At 39.9% G+C, this 10710-nt stretch overlaps 1 pseudogene; it reads right to left on the bottom strand.

Moving 5' to 3' along the window:
* Window positions 1-949: 949 nt before the first annotated feature.
* Window positions 950-10378, bottom strand: LOC131537096 (endonuclease G, mitochondrial-like; annotated as a pseudogene).
* Between the last annotated feature and the right edge of the window lie 332 nt (window positions 10379-10710).

The raw sequence follows: 10710 nt of genomic DNA, 5'->3' as shown, positions 1-10710 counted from the left end.
ATACCTGTTTGCCGTTGTTTGACCCTGACTGTGTTTTGACCACATCACTGTATAATAAAAGCTTTGCACCTGGATCCGCACGTCTCACGTTTCATTGGCTCCGTTACACCTGGGTTTTTTGGTAAACTTGTTTTATGAAACAGACCAGGAACACCACAAGTGTGACTTTTTGCAATTTTGTACAAAATAAAAGCATTTAAAAGCAAACTTCCTAATTAAACATTAACACACACTAGTGTGATAAACAGTGCACATTTTAATAATTTTTTGTCTAATATTGTGAAAATTATTCATAAATATTTTGTTCACTCAAAAAATAAGGTACCTACTCTCAGATAAATGAGGCATATAGAAACACAAAACCAGTCCTAAATGAAAGAAAACAAGTTGATAAAAAGATTGAATCCAGTATTTTGTGATAATATAGCAAAAATGAGAGATTTATAAGCAGTTGTTTAGAGTCCAGTCATTTTTGACATGGAACACCACAAGTGTGACAGGAATCCGAACACAACACAAGGGTTAAGAAAGGCCTTAGACTTCCTATCTTTGTAATACAACATAAATAGAGAAAAGTATGAAGAGTGTTGATACAAATATTTTTTGAAAACTCTTGCTACTTCATACTTGAGTGCTAAACTTTGACAAAGGTGAGTGTTAAAGGTTAATAGAATTTTATCACATCTAATAAAAAAAAAACTAAAAAAAAAACTAAAAAAAAACAATAGTATAGAGTGGAATTGGCCAGTGAATAATCTTCCACTAAAGGGAGACAGGAAGAAAGAATGTATAATTGGTATTTTCTTCATTATTGGAGAACATGGAGAAAGTTAATGTGTTTGAGATGAAATGCATTCAGCTAAATGTTTTATCAGTGCTTTAATTCTAAAATATTATCAATAATGATGTCCTTCTTGATGTTGGAGGTGATTTTGAAAATAGTAAGGAGACAGCAATGCAGTTTGTAAATTGGTTTAATTTCAACTGATCTTGTTCCAGTACACACTTTCACTTTCCTTCTATAAAGTGTTAAACCAGTTTCAACAATTATAATACAGAGCCAACACAGACAGATTTAAAAGAAGAACAGAGAACTAAAGATAATAGAAATATGAGCAAATATTTTACCAAAACACACTCAAATTCTATTCATTCACATTTTAAAATCATTTACTCACTATTATGTTTTTACATCTTGCAGAAAAAGTCATGAGAACTATAAAATACCACTTGAATAAAGGGAATTATGTAGTAACTAAAGAAAATGTAAAGAATATCAAAACTGTTATATTTTAGCTTCACCCTTCAGATATAATGTTCAGAACTACACACTCATAATTTCCAATGATATTGATGATATTGATACACAATATTGGAGTTCCTGTGGCCACTTGTTCGCTGTTTTTCTGAACTGTTGGGGCTCATGCCGTCCGTTTAGTAATAATAATTATAATAATTCAAAATGTAGTTTTGTAAGGAAAGAAAGAAATAAATTAAGCATCCTTATATGTTTTTCTTCAAAGCTAGTTTCAAGCATTTAAACAAACTTTCAGATAGAAATGTTTATGAAACCATTTTTGAATGGTGTGCATTCATATAAGTACATAAAGTATTTAGGATTATTAATCATATGTCATTGCAAACTCAAACAAATGTTTGGTTATCAGTCTGTGGCATCCATATACACTCTGAAAGGAAGGTCAAACACAACTCACTGTGTTTCAGGGTAATATGGTAATTTATTGTATACATGTGTAACGGGTCCCACTCGCCTGCTCCGAGCGGGGCTCGAATTCTGTTCTCCAGCGTGGGAGGCGGGCGCACTAACAAGGAGGCTAAAGGCTGCAGCCACTAGCATCAGTCGCTAGTGCGTCTCTTGAGATCAGGGGAGTGAGGTTTACTTGCACAGCACCTACTCGCTGGCCTCCGTTACACATGTTAGATGAATAGGCAATCATTCAGTATCATTGGGGGTGCTTACTGTGACTGTTAGCTCAGCTCTACGTGACACTCCATCTTTATCGCTTCCCTCCCATGCCACTCTTCTTGTACTGTCCATCACTCTCAAATTGGGATTGCTTTCTCTGAAGATCAGCCCAGAGTGCCGCTCAATATATTCAATATCCTCTTCGTATTTTTCTAGCAATTTTTTGTAGTGTTTTACTTCTTTTTTCTGTTTTGATTCCTCATCAGGCGATTTTTCCACATTGTCTGATTCCTCATCAGGCGATTCTTCCTCATTGTCTGATTCCTCATCAGGCGATTCTTCCTCATTGTCTGTTTCCTCAATGGGCTGTTCTTCCTCATTGCCTGATACCTTATTCGCTATTTTTTTCTTGTCTTCTAATTCCTCATTGGGAATCACATAGCATTTAGGCTGATTTATTGTCCTGTTCTCATTCTCCACAATTATCACCTTAAAGAAGTGAGTTGGCACTACTTTTCCTCCCAACATCATATAATTCACACGCTCTGGATCCTCTTTGCTTGATAGGTAAAGTGGTCCAGTGTACACATGGACATTGCGGATTTCATTTTGTTTTGCTTTGTTTCGACATTGACTCTCCAACGATTTCCAGATGCCCTGGTTTAAGCTCCGACACTGTGGTGACATGTTGCTGAACAAATAAGTGTCATTGTAGGCTTCCTGACACCACCTGTGATTGGCAGCTGCAGCAAGATGACCTTTTTCATAGGGTTTTTTATACGTTTTCTTGCTCTCAGGTGTCTGGTAGAGTTGATCAGTTGAGTCATCCTCTTTAAATTGTCTGCTCTTCACACCATTTTTAGTTAAAATACTCATGTTCAATATCTCATACACCCATGCAGCATTTCTGGTTTCATTGTTGTATAACAAAGTGTATGATTTTTTTTTTCCTTATTTCAGTAAGTTCAGGAACTTTGTCTATTAATTTATAGGTAGAGCTGCCATTTGGAACTATATCTTCACTAGAGGTTGATTCATTGCCTAACATGACCGAGAGTGGGATGCGCATGTAGATGGTTGGAGAATTAGATTCGTTTGGGCCTTCAGTTTCCAGTGTTTCACTGTCATCTGTTTGACTGGAATGAGTGTTTCCTGACCCATCTTCCAAACTCAAACTCTCAAAACCCAGGGTAAAATTTCCAGCATCCTTCGGACCAGAGTGTGCTGGATTTCCATCAATTTCAGGAGGTTGTGGTGTAGCCATCTCGAAAAACCTCAACAAAGATTTATGATCCGTTTATGACCCTCTTGACTCAATCTGCTGCTATTACTTCAAGATCTTCTCTTCAGGCTGGGCTAAAATAATGTTCACACTTCTGGAAAACAAACAAACAAAAAAACACATTTTTATGTACTTGTAATCAGACTACAGTTACTTTTTATTGATTACAATTTTTTTTTTTTTTTTAAATCTTTTAACTTATAGACTTGTACTTATAGAAAGTTAGGTGGATTTAATTACACCAGGAGTGTCCAAACTTTTTAAAAATTGTATAAAAAATGTATTTAGTATAAATAGAAATCCACAGTTACAAATAGTGGGCTTAATAGTTTGAGGGCTTAAGCCCCTGATGTTTTGCCTGATCTTTTTGAAGATGTACCATTCACCTCACAAATAAAATATGTTTTATAAATTTAGTTTGTTCTACAAGTTCTTGAAATCTAAATATCCGTGATGAAAATCACACTGCATTGCTGGCTGTGGTAGATTACCGCTTACCTTACATGTTCATTCCACTAAACATAGATTCGAAGCCTTTGTTTATTGTTTTGGATATTTAAATATCCAGATCGCAAACACAATTCAATGACCCATGCAATCTTAGTTCTAAATGACAAAGATTTAGCTATGTCTATTAAAGCCTTGAATCACATTTTAACAATGAAATCTGCATTCGCGCTGTCGCTGACCCAGGGAGTGCAGTTAATGTATATGAAACATATTTACAAAGCTTCACAGAAAATGAAAGTTTCACACAACCGGAGCAGTGGGCAGCCATTTTATGCTGCGGTGCCTGGGGAGCAGTTGGTGGTTTGGTGCCTTGCTCAAGGCCACCTCAGTAATGGTATTGAGGGTGGAGAGAGCGTTGTACATTCACTCCCCCCACCTACAATTCCTGCTGGCCCGCGACTCGAACTCACAACCTTTGGGTTGACTCTCTAACCATTAGGCCACGACTTCCCCCTAAAAAACAGCAATGACTATATGTTGCGATCAAACTTATAGGAAAAGTTGGTCGTTTTGTATGATGGTTCAGGGTTGTCATCATCTGACGTCCTCAGAGGGGTCGGCATAATGTTAGCAGGTGGTGACAAGTGACTTAAAAAGAGATTTGTTCAAAAAATGCTGATTCATTCAGGAATTAAACAAGTGAAGTCTTTATGAGTGAGTCATTGAATCATCCACTCAACTTGATTTTTTAAAATTTTTTATATTTAATAAATTTGAATATTGAATATGTTATAAACAGACTGTTGTCTATTTTTTTCACAATCATGGGAGTCTTTGTAACGCCAAGCCAGCAGAGGGAGCCCTCACCCGAGAACTGACTGCATACTGCTCCCTCTGCTTCCTCTACTGACACTTCCTGTTTGGTGGCTTTATAAGCCAGATACTGAGCACATGGCAGGTTGCGAAGTATTGCCAGTTTACCTGCCTTACCGAGCGATTTCTATTGTTATCTTCTGCCTGACTTATTGTGTATTACGCTGCCTGATTATTTTCACTACTGATTACCTGGATTTGCTCCTTTTGCTGGATTGGACTGTTACTCTGGTTTTGACCCTTTGCCTGTCTTCACATTTCTGTCTGCTGCATATCCTTTTATTAAACTTCTGCATATGGATTCTAGTTCTGTTCAGCGCTGTCCTTACAGAATACTTCACCACCGATGAATCCAGCGGAAGTTTCCAATCTGCAAACGGCATTCGCTTACCAAAGTGAACTGTTAAAGGGCTACCAGGAACAACTCGCTAATCTTCAGTCAGTCAATGAACACCTGATGCACTAAATTTCGTGGTAGAAGTCGATGCCTCAGACTGTGGAATCGGAGCGGTCTTATCACAACGCCACGGTCAACCAGGCAAGTTATTCCCCTGTGCATTCTTCTCAAGGAAGCTAACGGCAGCAGAGCGGAATTATGATGTGGGCAATAAGGAACTTCTTTCCATGAAAGCCGCCATGGAAGAGTGGAGACATTGGCTTGAGGGCACTATTCATCCATTTCAAGTTATCACTGACCATAAGAATCTTGAGTACATTAAGAACGCCAAACGGCTCAACCCACGTCAAGCTCAATGGTTGTTCTTCACTCGACTTCAGTTCACAGTCACTTATCAGCCAGGCAGCAAGAACAGTAAGGCAGATGCACTTTCCAGACAGTACGACCCACATACCGAGAGCTCATCCCCAGAACCTATCCTTTCCTCCTGCGTGGTCATAGCTCCTGTAACCTGGGATATTATGGAAGAGCTACAAAGAGCCCAACAGAATGAACCGACTCCAAATAACTGCCCCCCAAACAAACAGTACGTCCCTCACGACATGCAGCCACGTATCATGCAATGGGCCCCCACTTCTATCAGCACAGGCCATCCTGGGATCTCTCGTGCCCTCCACCTCATTCAAAACTCCTTCTGGTGGTCATCCATGACCAAAGATATCACCACTTACGTCAAAGCTTGTCAAGTCTGTGCACAATCCAAGACACCTAAGGAATTACCATCTGGTCTCCTCCATCCACTTCCCATACCACAACGTCCCTGGTCTCACCTCTCTATTGACTTTGTAACAGACCTACCACCCTCTGATGGCCTCACTACTATACTGGTTATCATTGACCGATTTTCAAAGTCCTGCCGGCTAATCCCCCTAAAGGGCCTGCCTACAGCTATGGAAACAGCTCTAAATTTGTTTAACCATGTCTTCCGAATTTATGGCCTACCAGAGGATATAGTCAGCGACCGAGGCACCCAATTCACATCCCAGGTTTGGAGAGCATTCTGCAAACACCTTGATATCAATGTGAGCCTCACGTCAGGTTACCACTCACAATCCAACGGTAAGGTGGAACGCCTCAACCAGGAAATTGGCAGGTACCTACGCACCTACTGCAGCCGCGAACAACACCGATGGTCAGAATTCCTGCCTTGGGCGGAATATGCCCAAAACTCCATAACTCACTCATCTACAGGTCTAACCCCCTTTCAGTGCGTCCTGGGGTTTCAACCCCCTTGTTCCCATGGTCTGGTGAACCTTCTTCGGTACCTGCTGTGGACGAGTGGATACAGCGTAGTAAGATGGTGTAGGACAGCGCCCACGTCCGCCTCCAGCGAGCCATACGAACACAGGAGTTTCAGGCTAACAGGCGACGGTGTCCAACCAGGACAAAGGGTCTGGCTCTCCACGAGGGACATCAAGTTGCGGCTGCCCAGCAGGAAGCTCAGCCCTAGGTATGTTGGCCCTTTCAAGATTCTCAAACGTATTAATGAGGTCACTTTCCAGCTTGAGCTTCCTGCTAACTATCGGATCTCTCCTTCCTTTCATGTTTCCCTCCTCAAACCGGTCCACCCGAATGCTGACCCCGGAGCCGAAATCCTAGAGCAACCACCACCCTTGGATATTGACGGGAACCCCGCTTACAGGGTAAACATGTTGCTGGATTCAAGGAGGAGAAGGGGTCAGCTCCAATATCTGGTGGACTGGGAGGGCTACGGGCCTGAGGAGAGGTCCTGGGTAGCCACCCGTGACCTTCTGGACCCCTCTCTCATCGAGGAGTTTCACAGAGCGAGACCCGATCGACCAGCACCGCGACCACGGGGGACGGCCACGTAGAGCCCCAGGAGGTGCTCCTAGGGGGATTCTGTAACACCAAGCCAGCAGAGGTAGCCCTCACCCGAGTACTGACTTACTATACGTACATACTGCTCCCTCTGCTTCCTCTACTGACACTTCCCGTTTGGTGGCTTTATAAGCCAGATACTGAGCACATGGCAGGTTGCGAAGTATTGCCAGTTTACCTGCCTTACCAAGCGTTTTCCATTGTTATCTTCTGCCTGACTTATTGTGTATTACTCTGCCTGATTATTTCGACTACTGATTACCTGGATTTGCCCCTTTTGCTTTGTTTGCCTGATTGGACTGTTACTCTGGTTTTGACCCTTTGCCTGTCTTCATGTTTCTGTCTGCTGCATATCCTTTTATTAAACTTCTGCATATGGATTCTAGTTCTGCCTCCGCGCCGTCCTTACAGTCTTGTGATATCTATTTATTAAAAAGAGAATTGCCATTCTCAGTTTATCGGGGGTATTCTGGATATCTCTTCCAACCCTAGCGATGTTTGTTCTAAGATCACAATGTGCTGTCTCTCAGGCAGAGTCAATTATGTTCCATACAGACAGTTCAAACAAGTAGTGCTGTTCCACTTTTGGTGCATTTATGAATTCTTGTGCACTAAAGAAATGGCAGCGCATATGAGTTATCAAATTGTTGTTACTCATATTTTGCTGCTACATCTGGCCTAAAATCTAGTGCTGTCACCTTGTGTTGACATTGTGAAACTGCATGATTTGTAAATTATGTTTGGCAGACCACATATATTTTAATAGACAAGCTGCGGGCTGTTCGAAATTCATCCACGGGCCAGACTTTGGACACCCCTGAATTACATAGAAAATTGAGAGGCCACACAGCATTTTAACACTGGATTTACAAAAATAATTTTAATTTAAGTTTATTGAATAATTCTTCACTTCACGAGCCCTGGACTTTCTATTTATCACGGAAACGTGGTTTCCCAATGGAGATTTAGCTCCTCTCTTAGAGCTTCTACTGCCCAAATGTAATTTTTTTTTTTTTTTTTTTTTTTTAATTCCCCCGCTCTGGGAGAAAGGGTGGTCGTTTGGTCTCAATTTTGAAAGATTGTTTTCAATGTCAGACCATGCAAAGAATTACATATAACAGTTTTGAATTGCAGATGCTTGTGTTGGACTCGGACATTCCATTAGTTATTGCTGTGGTCTACAGGCCCCCTAAGCCACATAAAGACTTTTTAACAGATTTCTTGGGGGAATCATCCCCAATTCTGATAGGTTTTTAATTATTGGGGATTTTAACATTCACATATGCTGCCCCCAAAACTCATTTGCAAAAGACTAACAGAAGCCTTTGATTTAGTGCAGCATGTTAAAGGACCTACTCACATTCATGGACACACTCTCAATCTTATGTCTCATGGGTTCTCGATGGGTGACACTGAGATGTGCGATCTCAGCTTTTCTGATCACAATCCTATTTTATTCAACACACCATTGTCATTGAATACCGTAAAACCTCATGTATCAGCTCACCTGACACAGAGGATCACTACTGCTACCTCTGCCTCTTTTTCTTCAATGTTTGAGGAGTTTTCCCATTCTACTACTCTCGCTTCATCTGAGCTTAGTCCTGATGAATTGTTTTTTTAGTTTGAATTCTGTCTGTATTACTATCTTGGATTCCGTGGCTCCACTGAGGACTAAACATCACAAGTTAACTCCTGAGCCATGGTTGAATAATACTACTCGGACATTGAGACAGGCTTGTAGAAGGGCCGAGAGGAAATGGAAAAAGGACAAACTACAGACTTTTTATGAAATGTTAAAGGATTCACTTATTAAGTATCAGAAGGTGGTGAGAGTGGCCAAATCAGACTATTTTTCAACTCTTATAGATAAAAATCATAACAATCCTAGAACCCTTTTTAATATCATTAATGCTGTGTTAAATCCTGTTGTCTGTGTGTATCCTACAGAGTCAGTAGCTATGTGTGAGCGGTTCTGCCAGTTTTTTATTAATAAGATATCTGAGATCAGACACACCATCAAATCAGTTGCTGGTGATCCTGCAGGCCATTTAAAATATAAAGGTGTCTTTAGTCAGTTTACATCTATTTCACTTTCTTTTTTAAATGACATTGTTAATCAACTCAAACCATCTGGTTCACCCTTAGATATACTTCCCTCACGGTTATTTAAACAAGTGTTCAGTGTAATGGGTCCGGAACTTTTAAATTTGATCAATAAATGCTTTGAGTTAGGAGCTGTTCTGGACTATTTAAAACATGCCTCGGTACAACCCAGACTTAAGAGGCCTAATTTAGATTCCTCTGATGCATACAATTTTAGTCCAATTTCTAACCTTCCATTTTTAGCAAAAATTATAGAGAAAGTGGTTTTTCATCAACTACAAAGTTTCTTGGTAGATTACAAAATTTTTGATGTATTCCAATCAGGCTTTAGGAAATTTCACTCCACTGAGACGGCTCTTTTAAAAGTGTTCAATGACATTCTTTTAGCTACCGACTCTGGAGATTCTGTAGCTCTGGTACTTTTAGACTTGAGCACTGCTTTTGATACTGTAGACCACAATGTTCTTCTGTCCCGCTTAGAACAGGTAGTGGGCATTAGAGGTTCAGCTTTAAATGGGTTCCAGTCTTATCTTCAGAACAGTTTCTCAGTTAATATTGGCTAATTTCACTCTTCCTCTGTACCTTTGACCTGTGGGGTCCCTCAAGGCTCTACTCTAGCTCTCATGTTATTTTCCTTGTATATACTTCCCCTCGGATCTATCTTTGAGAAGTATGGTATATGCTATCATTGTTACGCAGATGACACTCAAATATATATTCCATTGATACATAAGAATGGATTAGACTTGGTGGCCGCCTGCCTCTTGGATGTTAAAGCATAGATGTCTCTAAATTGTTTAAGTCTGAAAGAGAGTAAAACAGAGATTGTGGTATTTACCCCTTCGTATACAGACTGTATACCAAATCTAAATCTTGGTGTTCTTATGTAAAGCCATACGTGAAAAATTTGGGTGTGGTGTTGGACAGTGCCTTAAAGCTTGATAGACAAGTCAATCAAGTTGTGAAGTCAAGCTTTTATCAGTTGCGAACCCTGGTAAAAATGAAGTCCTTTCTTTCTTTTACTAACTTTGAAAGAGTAATCCATGCTTTTATCACCACGAGGCTTGATTATTGTAACTCTCTTTATTTGGGGATCAGTCAGTCCTCCTTAAACCACCTTCAGATGGTTCAAAATGCGGCTTCTAGAGTTCTGATGGGAGCTCGAAAGAGTGAGCATATTACCCCTATCCTTCAGTCGTTACATTGGTTACCTGTGTGCAACAGGATTAATTTTAAAGTGCTCTTACTGGTTTTTAAGTCTTTAAATGGTTTAGCACCCTCTTACCTCTAGGATCTGTTGATAGACCACCAACCTACAAGAGCTCTTAGGTCTGCCAACTTAAGGCTCTTACACTGTAAAAAATAAAAAGTTGAGTTAACTTAAAAAAATAAAGCAACCAGCTGCAAAGCATTTTTGAGTTTACTCAACTTCAGTGGTTGATGTTGTGCCAAAATATTTTTGAAAGTTCTCTGAAACTATTGGTTTAAGTTAAGTAAACCTTTCTCAGTAAGTACATCTAACTAGTCATTATGAGTTTGTTGAAAGTTGAATAGGAGATTGAGCAAACTTTAAGAAATCAGTACGCACAACTATATAGGCCTGAAGTTCAGTAAACTCAAAAAAGCTTTGCAGCTGGTTGCTTTATTTTTTTAAGTTAACTCAACTTTTTATTTTTTTAAGTTAACTCAGCTTTTTATTTTTTTAAGTTAATTCAACTTAATTGTCTTCAAAATTTTACGTAGATTCTCGTATGGTCCTGACATTATAAGAATCCA

This window comes from Onychostoma macrolepis, chromosome 03 (genome assembly GCF_012432095.1).
Source record: "Onychostoma macrolepis isolate SWU-2019 chromosome 03, ASM1243209v1, whole genome shotgun sequence".
Classification (NCBI taxonomy): domain Eukaryota; kingdom Metazoa; phylum Chordata; class Actinopteri; order Cypriniformes; family Cyprinidae; genus Onychostoma; species Onychostoma macrolepis.
The sequence above is the reverse complement of the archived record's forward strand: the minus strand, read 5'-3'. Positions and strand labels throughout refer to the sequence as shown.